This window comes from Oreochromis aureus, linkage group 6 (genome assembly GCF_013358895.1).
Source record: "Oreochromis aureus strain Israel breed Guangdong linkage group 6, ZZ_aureus, whole genome shotgun sequence".
Taxonomy (NCBI): Eukaryota; Metazoa; Chordata; class Actinopteri; order Cichliformes; family Cichlidae; genus Oreochromis; species Oreochromis aureus.
The window spans coordinates 14,508,096-14,521,549 of NC_052947.1; the positions used below are offsets into that span (position 1 = coordinate 14,508,096).

General features: G+C 40.1%; 1 protein-coding gene across 1 annotated transcript in view; it reads right to left on the reverse strand.

Moving 5' to 3' along the window:
- trim2a (tripartite motif containing 2a) overlaps window positions 1-1,764 on the reverse strand; it is a 28,156-nt gene extending 26,392 nt beyond the window's left edge. Inside the window, exon 1 of the mRNA XM_039613769.1 lies at window positions 1,619-1,764. The gene's annotated coding sequence lies outside the window, so the exon portion shown is untranslated. The remainder of the gene's footprint in view (window positions 1-1,618) is intronic.
- Between the last annotated feature and the right edge of the window lie 11,690 nt (window positions 1,765-13,454).

Sequence of the window (13,454 nt, forward strand, 5' to 3'; positions counted from 1 at the left end):
ATCAAGACAACGTACCTCAACTATTCTTTAAATATCACGAGTGATTAAACACGTTTATCGACAAAATGCATTTTACATTTCACTAAAGACTGTTCACTTTTTAAATGATTAGGCACATAATAATCCCATGAAGAGAAGAATTCACAACAATAATCACAGAGGTTTCAACAAACTATTCATCAGACGTAAGAACACAAAGTCCAGATGACACGTTTCATTTCCCAGTTTACCTTTTCTGGACAGATGAGACTAATGTCAACTTGAATCAAAACGATGAGGTAGGCTCAGAACAGCTCACGATCAGGTGGGATGTGATGGATGGGCACGCGTGGCTTCCGGTGCCACTTAGTCACATGATGGGAAAAAGAAGCTTGAAGATGAATTCCTTCCTACCAAAACTTCCCGATTAGCACGAGGATGATGCTCCACTGCAGCGGTGGCAGAATTGTGCAGCCCTTACCACACCACTTTCTACTTTTTGTTCCCACAACCATTTACTGCATTGAAGCATCTCTGATGTCACAACAGAAAGAACAGCCCGCCATAGGAAAACTACTGCTCGGACATCAAAGACTCTGTCGCACAGAGCCAGGATAAGAGAGAGGAGTGGACAGAGAGGGCAGGCTTATGTAATCACACTTTAATCCACTTAGTTTATCTATGAAGAACGGAGCCATGACAATGACATGAATGTGGCTTGCTGATGAGCCATTGAGACAGTCCACTGTGAATAATGATGGCAATGTCGTAGAAACTCCCAAAATTAATGTAAAACCCCATCAGTGTAACAGAGTCAAAGACTTCTCTGGTCACCTTTGATTAAAGGATTCATTTAGTATTCAATTCAAGTTTCTTATATCTGTAAACTGACTGCAGAGGGAGAGCACAAGTCCAAGGGTCACTTATTAGTGTGTTTAATTTCTAAAATCAACACACAGCGTATAAACTGTTCAACCAGGTGTATATGGTGTCAAAATGTCAATTCAAGATTTAGTTATTTCATTTATTCCCTGAAAAATCACTGTTACTGTTTTTATTTAAATAAATCACTAACTCATCCGAATCTGCAGAAATGCTCTCATCTCAGTGTTTTTAATGAATCCTGCTAAAATCAGATGACTTCTCAATGAATCCGACGGTCAGACACGTTTCACTGCAGAAATAACAGCAGCTTGTCACAAGCAGCAGAGAATCAGGTGCAGTGCGGCGACTACAGCGTTACTCATGCCAGACTCTGCGCTGTGACAGCTAAACTTCAAGATCAAGCCTGAAGTTCAGACTGTAAATACTCACAGAGAACTACACGTACAGACAACACACGCGCTGAAAACGCCAAACAAAATCCCACAATGCCTCGGAACTCGTGCGATCCTTCTTCCCCAGCACTCACCACAAGCGCATCAGTGGTTCATTCAAGTTTTCGCAGATTTAAGATGCGGACGTAGGCACGCTGTTGTCCCGCTGCAGACCTGCGCTCTTAAACCAGCAGCTGGACATCTGCACTTTATATGATTGGATGCATTTCATTTTAACACACAGATGTGAATCCTCTGAAGCTCTGACTGCGTTAAGCCAAATCCTAAAGCTGGTTCAGACACAGCTGATGTTTTCCACTTACCTAAAGGCAGACTTATCCGCGGAAACTGAGGATGTTTCAAGCAGTTATCGTCATCTGCTGGGATTTTAAGCTTCCTCGGTCCTCCGCCCTCCGTCCCGTGTGCTGCTCTGCGCTCACACTACAGCTGAACCGAGAGCCACTTCAACTCACTTCCACTTCACTTATTAAAGGGATCCGCTGACAATAAAAGGGAAAGGCAACAGCAGCCGGAGGCAGTCTGAACTCATCAATAATGCATTCACGTGTAAAAATAACCGATTGTCAAAGAGTTATTTCTATTTCTGCTTCAGTGTTTGGTACTTCTGTGGCTCACCGAGGAAACTAGTATTTATTGTTGTTTTATCACTTGGGAATCGGGCCTAATACCACAATACATTTAAGAGAAAAGTAGGCTTTCTACATAATTTAAACACACACACACACACACACACACACACACACACACACAATAATAAAATAATTATTTTCGTTGCCAAAAGTTGCATGAAGACATTGACTGACCGGGGTTTTAGGGTTATTTAGGTAAGAAATACCAGTGGTTATAGTTTAGTATAAAGTTAGGAAGCACGGGTAAGCTAAAAGCTAACGTAGTTTTGTCATGTGGCAAAAAAACCCCTCCTTACACACTCTCTGAGGCAAACATCTCACATTTAGTAATTTAATATTTAAAGTAACTATGAAAAAATACATTGAAATAAATAAAACAAAGGACAGTTAGCCAAAAAAATTAAACAAACAAACCAACTTTAAACCGTCAGCCGTCCATCATCTGCTAGCTAACATCCGTATTTATTATTGTAGCCTCTTTACAATATAAAGCCTTTGAGTCAGCTGTTGTCATTTGGCACTATATAGATTTTTAATTGAATATTCTATTTATTTAGTCATTCATTCATTCAACTTTACAGGTGACCCTATTTTATTTATTCACCAGATAACAGACAAGTGATCACTGAAGCTAAAATATGGGGTGTCATAAACTGCATTTCCTCTAGCGGCCACTTGAGGCTAAATCCATTAGTGAGTCAATCCTATTTTAAAATGCTTAACTTTACAGAATTAAAAACAAACAAAAAAAACAAGTTTACAGTCTGATACAAAATGGGATTTTGGTCTCTGCGGGTAGCTTCACAAGTCTGCAGAGAAGTGAAGTGATTTTTTTAATAACTGGATTCGGAGCTGGGTATGCAAACACAGACAGCTGTAGGATAGTTTTCCGTGTGAGGAGAACTTTAAGTGAACTTCTCCACAGTGTTTGTGCTGCTGGAGCCATTTGAAGCATTTGTTATAGAATTATCTGACTTATGTCAGGGCTATGTGTGCGCTACAGACCAGCCGCAAAGTTTGATTAAGTTTTAAGGAGTAAAGTTCTGGTATTAGTCTACTCTAAGTGTGGTACTGAACCACTACGGAGGGCCTAGAGTGCCAAAATGAATTCTATTTAATTCATTCATTTCGGCCAATGAGGCCCTCCATAAGTAACCAACTATGTGTCTGTGCATGGCACCTCTGCAGGTCATGGGTGTAGCTTGCTAATTATGCTTGCTAGCTCCTGCTCTCCTTCAAATGTTATCACGTCTGTCACAAAACACTAACGTGCTCTCAGCAAAGGGCCATTGTTGAGGTTTCGAAATGCAGAGTCCAAAACCAGCAGGCGATATAACAATAGATATGTTCATGTTAGCTGTCATTTTGTTTTAAATTAGGCTACGATGGCTTAAACTAAGCTGTCTGTGGGCAAATATTTAACTATACCATGGTTAACTGTCTAGAGTTTTCCCAGCTCTTCATACAATAAGGATAGGGTTGAGCCATGCCTTGACCCTGAACAGGACAAGGGTTTAAGAAATCTAATGGATGGATTTGTATTGGATGTTTTTTTTTTTTTTATCCAATCAATCAATAAATAGATAAGATTTTTTTTTATTGAGTTAAAAAGAATGTAAGCTGGTCGTATAATTCCAGCTTCTAGTAGGACTCCTGATGGGCGTCCCAGCGCCAGTCGTAATTGTGGTTTCCTGTCAAGCCCCTCCCTTTTTTATGCGGGAGGCTGTTGCATGGCAACTCCACATTATGCAGCCGCCCATGAAAGACTCTTTTCAGATTAAATAGAAAGAAAGAATCGCGTTATTTGCATTCCTTTTCCATTAATGATTGCGTTTGATGCAGGAACAGGCTGTGTAACGTTTATTGTCTGGTGTGCGTCAGAGGTGGGGGAAGGGTGACGCATCTGAAGGCCTCACTACTATTTTAGAAAACTCAGGCAGTGTGTGTGTGTGTGTGTGTGTGTGTGTGCCACAGTCAAAGGGCACCTGTTTAGCATGCGACGCACAATCACAGGCCCAGTGCAAAGATTTCTGTTTCTTCTCAGCATCCCACCTCTGTTTCCTCACAGCTAAAGTGGTACAGTGACAGCCTAAAAAGAGTTTTAATAAAGGCTGAAGAGGCACCAGAACACAAAAGCACACCAGTGAATGTAAAATTTCACATTCAGAGTACGTGAGTGAAAGCTCAGAAGCATCAGCAGTAACCAGCATTTATTTTTATATTAATTCTTATTTACTTAAATCTACACCAAAAGTACACAAAAGTAAAATAAAGGTGTTAAATGTACATACTGGACTGAAAAAGTCTAACATTAATCTTTAAAGTAAATATTAAGGCGCTGACATGGCCATACAAACATCAAATATTTACGAAAAGTCCAATTACTTCAGAACTTAAACCTTAAAAACACCATGCACTCAGTTCCACGGCTGATTTGCTTTGGTTCTTTCAGTATTTGGTTTAGAGTCACGACAGCAGCTTGAATTAGTTTTCAAATAACACAACAAGATGTAGCTTGGCATAAAAATGTGAATCGATTGATGTCACCAGAAAAAAAGCTTGATTCATTTTAAAATCAAATCTTCACAGGAGAGCAGAAACAGTAAATAAAGTCCACACTAGAGTGTGGCCATGCTCTGGCAGAGTGCTTTTTATTTTTAGGCCAGACTGGAGTTTTACCATTTGACCATAATTTCATATCACACCAGTCACAGCTGCCCGCACCTGCTGCTGTTATTAGCTCAGTGGAGCATGGCCGGATTAGCAGAGGGCTCTGTGAATGGCTGCTGAATAATTGAACATTTCTTTTGTCTCATTCATGCTGTTTGTTGGAACACATGATTGAGACATTACAAATGCCCAGCGTGAGGCTTTAATTTGGCCATCATTGCAAGTTATTGCAGGCAAATGTACACTGAAGTTACTGCACAGTTACCAGGCAATCTACCAATACTGACAAGACATACAGTAAGACTAAAGAACAGCAAAATGTTTGTGGTGTAGTAAAACCAAAAGCTTGAAACAGAATACATACAAAATACGGGCAAAAAAGGTGATTTAAGTTGCTTTGAATGTGGCACGGTTGTTCACGTCAGATGAGCTGGTCTGCTGAGATTTTCCCACAGTGTCATCTCCAAAGCATATCCAGTCAGTAGTCATTCTCTGGGCATAAATGCCTTGTTGATGTGAGAGTTTAGAGAAGGATGGCCAGACTGTGTCAAGCGACTAAGAAGGCACAGCTACAGCAGCAGAAGGCCACACCGAGTGCCACTCCTGTCAGCTAGGAACAGGAAACTGAGGCTACAATTCACACCAGAAAAGCGCTTCTTACCAGCTGCTAATCATTTAAACACCACAGCCCACCTGAGTATTGCTGTTAAACATGTCCGATCCAGCCAACACGTCTGCAGCAACTGTGTGATGCTGCAGACATCTTGCACCTTGTTGAATTTATGTCACAAAAGGGAACCCAGTAATATCGAGCTGTACCTAATAAAGTGTCTGGTGAGTGTAAAAGACTGCAATTCAGGGACTAAAGGAGAATTTAAAAAACTGAGTGACTCACAAGGTAATACGGTCCGAATATCACGTTGGTTCATAAACACAAAGACAAAGATTGTCTTGTCTTATTGCAGCACATCATTTGAAAAGCGTTGAGTAAACTAACACGAGGGAGATGTTTTATATCAGTGAATGAAAAACACCCTCACCTCATGTTTCTGTTCCAGTCTTCTCTCCGGAGCACTTCCTCTCTGTGCTGTGAGGTCAGTCTGGGGGCTTGACTTTCACCACATCTTCATGTAATGAAGATCTGAAGACAGAAGAAAGCCCCACTCAGATCAGCGCTTGACTCTCACTCGCTCTGTTACCGACTTACTTTTAACCCACTGGTTGTATTTATAGGGTCATTGATTGCTTCACTGATTTTTTTCAAAAATCTGAGCAGTTGCATCCAAACCGGCAGCTAATCTGTGTGCTGTAATCACAGGTAATCCCTGAGGGTGTAGTAAGTATGAGTACATGAGTATGAAACTCCTAGCATGTTGTTATGGGCTGTAGACAGCATTTACAGGCACACGCTTATTTAAAGGTCACAGTGATGGAGGGAGACTAATAAGCAGTGACAGCATGTCCTTTAAAGTGATACAGAGTAAGGTCATCACCAGGGCAGCGTAGTAAAGCTCTGACTTTAATAACACATGACGTTAAAAAAGTAAACTATCAAACCGCAGATGACCCTGCATCAGCTCCAAATTCCCAAAGGTGATTTTCATTTTACAGCTTCATTTGTGGCTTTTGATGCTTAACATCAGAGAAAACTAAATGCAAATATTAAGACTTCATGTTAACTTCTTACTTGCAGAAACAACTGCTGCAGTAAAAATGCAGAGGCTACAGAGGTTGCGACTCACTCCGTTCTTAGGCATACTGATGGTTCAGTCCTCGTCCTGTACGGGACCACGCCTGTTGTGTCTGATCCCAGGTGTCTGCTTCATGACGTTAATATAAAGGAGAGCGTTTGTTTGCTGTTCTTCTGTCCACTGAACAACCCTTCCAAACCCAGGAATGATTAGACCTTCTCTGACTAACCGGGCTAACCTTCACCAGGGAGAAGACTTTTACTACCCGCGGCAGTGAGAGTTAGGAGCTGGCTCTTCAGGTGTCGCCCTGAGCTGCAGGATAAGGAAGGATTGAGAGGAGCATAATCCCTCGCACATGGCTAAAGCGCCTTTGATCTGGAGATAAACGTGCCAAGTCACGAGCTGCTTGACATCTCATGCTTTGTAGTGCTTCCTCTGGAAGAGATGCAGCCAGGTGTTGAACCTGCACCACTCACTGTACCGGTTGGCCACAGAAAGCCTTACATAATAGTTTCTGTTATGGTCCTGGTAGGCCTGAGGTTTTCTCCTTTTTCCTCCCTCTGTTGTCTCTCTTCTGTCTGTTGTAGCTCTCTCTCACTCTTGGGTGGAGTAACGGGCTGGCGTTTTCTCACTTGCGCGCCTGCAGGTGGAGTTTCTTTCTCTGAGGCTTTCTCCACCACACCCATTCTGCACTGGATCATTGACTCATGCTATTTAAGGACCAACTCGGGCTGCTGCTCTCTATCAGGTTATTGTTGGCGTTGTCATCAACCTGGCTCTGTTGTTTATTCTCTAAAGTGATAACACTAAGTTTAACAGATACTTCCAGCCTTTTCCCTGGATCTCCCTGGAATCCCATCTGCCTGCCAGCTTCCTCTCGTGCACCTGTTTAACATTCAGACAAGTACGGTCTCAAACTGAGATCACCATCAATGCAAAATCTCATCATACTCACCTTGGAGGCTCCTCCTTTCCTCTGTCCTCCTGGCAGAAACTTCATTCCCGTGTTTAAAAGAGTAAAATCTGTAAAACTGCTGTCATATCAACATATTTAAGTAGTACTTTATAATATGGCCTGTGACTTAGGGTACAGTTGCCTTATAATTTAATGGAATTCCAACCAATTTTATCCAGAATTAGCATATAATTATAATTTATCTACAAATCCTCACAGATACACTAGAATAACAGAGTACCGATTCAACTTTTTACAAGGAAAAGTAAATAATTCTACTGTAAGTAATCTTCAGCTGTGGTGCCTTAACTTTGGCTTTTTACATTTTTATTTTCTTTTATTTTTCTTTGCATCATAGACATTTCACAGTTCAATTGTCCTCCTGTATTACATATAAAAATGCAGTTTACAACAGCTTAGTTACTCCTTTTCTTTCTTTTTGAGCTTTCTACACAAAAGCCACTTCATAATACCCCTGCCCCTCGAAGTATTGCATATTTACAGAAAATACAGTCAAATAAATACAGTAAAATGAGGAAATGCTGTTTGTTCTGCTTTTTTTTGTACACACCACGTAAAATTACTACTTACAGTATAATTTGTATCGTCTTTCCTGTAAAATCTTCAGTTATCACACCCTTATTCTAATCGAACTACCAGTCAATTCAGGTAAAACACATTGAAATTCCATTCAGTTCAAGGGCAATCGCACTCTTAGTCACGGGTCGTATCATTATTAACCAAATCTAACATTGCACATTAATGTTCGTGGGTTTTTTATTTGACTGTTGTAGGCGTGTGATGTGTTTTCCACTGTTTATGTGACTGACAACATTCACCCATTCAACCAGTCTATCCCAGCTGTCACAAAGCGAGAGGCGGGGTACACCCTGTGCAAGTCACCAGTCTGCTGCAGGGCTCGACTGAGAACAGTCTTACCATTTATCTATCGATGGGCGACCATATCAACGACTCCTGAAGAGATGAAACATGTCTGAGCTGTTTAAATTTTGAATATAGCAGCATTGCTGTAACTGTGTCCTCAAAGAGCAGAAAAATCAATATCAATGTATCAAATCCTTGTAGATTTCATTAAATGGTTTAGTGAGTCCTATCTTCAAATAAATATATCTAAAACAGAAGATATGATCAGTGATTTTAGAAAATGAACTCATTTCTATGTGCAATGGAGAATTTTCAGACTGTCAAGTTCACCTCGCTGAATAAAAGACTCACATTATCCTGCTCTGTCTCTATGTAATCTTTCAGATATGCCACATGATGATGTGCCATTAATCTTATGCAAACAATATTCTGACTGTATTCTGCGATCGTGGCAGATAGATAGCTTATCTCTATGAGTACTGATAGGCTTACAGCCTCTCTTTGCAGAATGCTGTCTGTGCTGTTGTTTGACCCTTTTGCAAAGGTAATCAAAATAACCTCCACCAACAAAACACTGAAAAAAACATGATTTTATTGATTGTCCTTTTATTGAATCTGTGCAGTTAAATAGTTAAATGGTCTAAAAAGGCTGACCGGCGAGCTACAGTTGAACACAACATGCTGGACAGTTACAGACATTGTTTGGTTCACTTGTAGTTGACAACTCGTATCATTTGTGTAGCGAGTTCCAGTTTCTTTCTTCTGGTCCCAAAATGCAGAACAACATGGTTTAAAAACAGCTTTGCTCCAACAGCCATCACTCACATAAACACATTTATTTATCCATCTCCTCATGGTGCTGCATTATGCTTCTATTATCTGCTGTCTGTCTGCATGTTAGGATGGATGACTCATTTACAGCAGACCAAACCTACCTTATCTGTTTATGCTGTGTGCTGCATTTTATGGTAATAATCTGTTTATTGAGGTTACAGTAGGAACATTAAAATCCAACCAAACATCTGTCAGTGTTTTGTCATTAAAGTTGAACTTTATACATCACAGTGCCAGAAAATAATTAACAGTAAGAAACGACGTACAAGAAAATGCATTACAGTGGACTGTAATGTAAATGTCGGTAGAAACAGGATTCTCCTGTTAAACACATGATAATTTAGTGCTCATACATGATGACCTGCTGTAAGTAAGAGTAGAGTGAACAGCATTTTCAGTATTTGATAAAACGTAAGGTTTCATGGGATCCTTTAACAAACCTTTTTAATACATCCAGTTTATTAAGTAACAATATTGTAATTATTACCATATGACTCATCAAAATACACTCAATGCCACTGATTTGAAGCAGTTATATCACATATATATATACACATTTCTTCATTTTACAGAGTAAAACTGGGTAAACTTGAGGGATGGGACACGCTTCCTTTGCTATGAGGTCTACATGCGCCTGCAGAACAGGGTTGGAGGAGGGTTCTCCAGGCTTTCCTTCTTGAATGGAGTAATGATCTTACACTTAATGTCAGCTGGAGCACAAGAAGAGCGAGTCCGGCCACCTATCGGTGCACAGACAGCTTTCCAACATTGTGTGACGCATTTCAGGTCAACGTAAATCATTTATTCGATCCATCTGACATGGTGATGGGCACCTAACTGAAGAGCGGGAATCCCTTGGGAGACAATCGCCAAAAATAATTATCGTCAGCTCGAGAAGTTTGCTGAAGTCATCACGAGGCTGAGCAGATTCCACCTCGTGGGCGCCCAAGTGACAGTCAGGTTTGTTTGGTGTCTGTACCGCGACCTTGAGCTATCATTTTTCAGGAATTTGGATTCAGAAAAACATGATTATTGATTTTTTACTATGTTGTTGTGTACAATAGTTCCAAAAACGAAAAGTCCTGGCATTAAACCAAGGGGTACGTAACAGCAAATCATCTGAAATCTCTGAAGATGAACTGAAAAGCCAGAAAACATTCTGAAAGCTGAACTTGTCATTTCAGGTTAACCCTGTGGTGTCACCATGGCACATGAGAGGTTTTACTGAGTATCTATAAACCATCTGTATGAATATTTTTCATTGAAGAAAACAAAACAAAACAAAAAAATCTCAGCCCTGGTAATAACTGTCTATATCCCACAATATTAAGGAGACACTACAGAAGGGCTTAAATATCAAAATCATTATGAATATACAGAGTAGATTAGTGTACTGTCAAACAACTGAGTCCTCGGTGGTTTTATCATTATCATTCATGCATTTGTCAAAAATTCTTTTAGTTGAACTGCACAAACCTCAAAAAAAGATTCTTCCACACAGTGAATACATTTCTGGACCTGCTGTGTTAACGTCCTGGCTTTAATTTTACAGGAAGAGAGCCAATTCTCAGACCAGCTTTCGAATTATCATACAGTATTATATAATTTATACAGTTTTATGGATTCGTTTTAACATTCTGCAGTAAACTGTGCATATTTGTTTCTGAGAAATGTCATTATTACTGGGAAAATACAGCAGAGGGTGCAGTTTATGAAGGCATGGTGTGGTAAGGTAGGTGGAGACGACCATGTGCTTGAGTCACAGAAGAGCTCAGACATACTCTGCTGCACTCTAGTGGTGTAAACATAGAGGGGGAAGTATTTTTCCACACACTGATTCACTAAAATTAATTACTAGATCATCTTGTTAAAACCTAATGTTCTGTTTCACACAGAGATCACATTTGTTTGTCACAGTTGTATGATAAAAGCAGAGATCTATGCTAATGCACTCCCCAATGGCAGCAGCCTCTCTCAGCAGTGTAATATTTAGTGTGCTGGATTAATGAGCAAAATAATGTGTGTAACACAAGTGAGCCAGTAGATTGAGTGCTCAGATTGTGTTTCCACGGAGCAGAAATAGTTAGGTTAGCAAACTTTCAGCAGTATTTCTCTGTAGAAGGTGTAGTTGTTGGTTTCACCATCGTACATCATCATGCCGTCTATTAAATATGCACAACTTGGAATTAAAAATCACTTCAGCCTGCTCAGCAGACCAGATTCTTCAAACATTCATGATTATCACCGGCTATCCATCTGTTCAATTAGAAATCACTGGCTCTCAAACTGTGGGGTGGGCCCCTTCGGTGGGACACAGCGCCACTGTAAGTGGGCCTTGGCTGAACAAGAGGAACATTATAAAATAAAATGACTTCTGAAAGGAAAATTAAACAAACATGAGTTTGCTGATGCTCATGTGCTCAATTTCACTAAACGAACAATGAATTAAAACGTGCCTCCAGTGGGGGCGTGAGCTTTTCTGTGCATGCAGGAAAAATGTTAAAGAAATGGGAGGAGCAAGTTTCCAGTTTACACAGCAATGTGATTTATTCAGCATCAGAAATATAAAGTGGAACAGTAATAACACATTTCGCAGCCCTGCGGTCTAGTGATCAGAGGTGGTCATTTTCTTTATGTATTGGAGGTTTTTTTGTTTGTTTTTTCCATCATGAAACTTCAGATTTGGAGATGACCGAGCAGAGCAGCAGAGCACCTATTTGCCTCAGCTGTGAAAACAAAAGACAAGTCCTATCTCAGAGAATCACATCAGAGTACAAATACATCCTTGGGCAAGGAATGCTACAGTAAGACAGGCTTGTTGCAGTGGAGTCGGCGTGTGTCAGTAACGAAATACAAAAGATAAAAATGACTCACTCCAAACGTTATAAAGTCACGTAACTTTTAACCAGCACTACAAAACTTGTAACGTGACGCAGGTGTCGCTGTACAGAGCTGACAGGACACTTTACTTTATAATGGAAACTAATGTTACTATGGTAACCATTCCTTAAATGCAGAAGCTGTGGTGACGAGAGCGAGCAAGCATTGAAATTCATAAGCAGCTCTGCTGATGTAAGCTGTTGTTATGTAATGTAAAGGGCACCCATTGTAAAGCTGAGGGCGGTTAAAATGATGGCGCGGTTGTGGAAGCATCATCTTTCCATGAAGCCATAAAACTGTTGGAGTTTTCAGTTTGTTTGTTTTTTTTAAAGAGCGGACATTTCCATGACCCAGCTTGGTTAGAAATGAACTGGACTTTTTTCTTTTTTTTGTCAGTGTAGTCTGAAAAAGGTTACGTTTACGGGAGGACAATCTTTCAAAGATCTCAAAGGAGTCTAAAAGTGTCAGTTAAGGGTTTTCCAAAATTTTCAAACACATCCACTTGTTTTTTATACATCAAATACATTTTTAATGTAACTGCTCCAGACAGACATTAAGTTCAGAAGTCACTATTTTAGTACTGAAAATGTGAGATAACTAACTTATTTAGAAAACAAACAGCTGGTTCAGATGGTTGGACAAAAACAAGCATCGCAAATGATTCCTTTGGTTTGATGGGCTTGAAGATTACTTCTGATATTTGCTACTAGTGGGATTTATAATTCCTGAAAACATGTGTTGATACAAACTATCACAGCCCTAAATAACTCTGATACTGTAACAGGAGGATCTATATTTAGGTGGCATCAGGCCACACACACAGTGGTTTGTCACACTGGGCCTATTGTGTCATCAGTCCATCAGCTTCATTTGCATGACAGGGAACAGGAAGACACTCGCAGCATGTCCACACCCTGCAGGTCGGCCCTCGGCCCTATGACGATGAGACGCTTGCTTTTTAAACATCTGTGCGTGCACACATGATTTATTCTCTTACTCTTTATGTTTTTATGAAATATAAACATATGAATGGTCAGAAAACATCTTTACATTATTTACAAAGTGACCAGCAGAGTTTCACTTTGATGTGATGGAAGGCAGTAAAGTTTCTACTCTCCTTTTACAATCAAGGAGCTTCTACTGGTGATTGATCGGCTACATTAAGCTTTAAGGCAATGCACTGTTGAGAGTGTTGTTTCCATCAAGGCAATGGCACAATGTATTCTAAAAGGCAAGTGGTGCAAAGTGGTCGGCGGTGATGCACTTACATGTTTACATTACTTTTTATTTTCTGAAATATGAAGAACTTCCAACATCTGAAAAGCAAAGACTGTCGTTGTCAGCTCCTGCTGCTGTACTGAAGATTTTTACGGAATCCTTAAAAGCTCATCAAACCATCTGAATTTACAAACAGCTAATACTTCATTTGAAACATTTGGTATGGCTGCACTATAGAAATAAAAGTATTAGCGCACACCTCAGAAATCTCAGTTTGTGTTTCCATGTTCAAGCAGCTCCTGTCAGTGTAATCTGTAGCTGGTAGTTTTGTCCATATAGTGCATGTCCTATAACATATCATCTTAGCATGTTTATG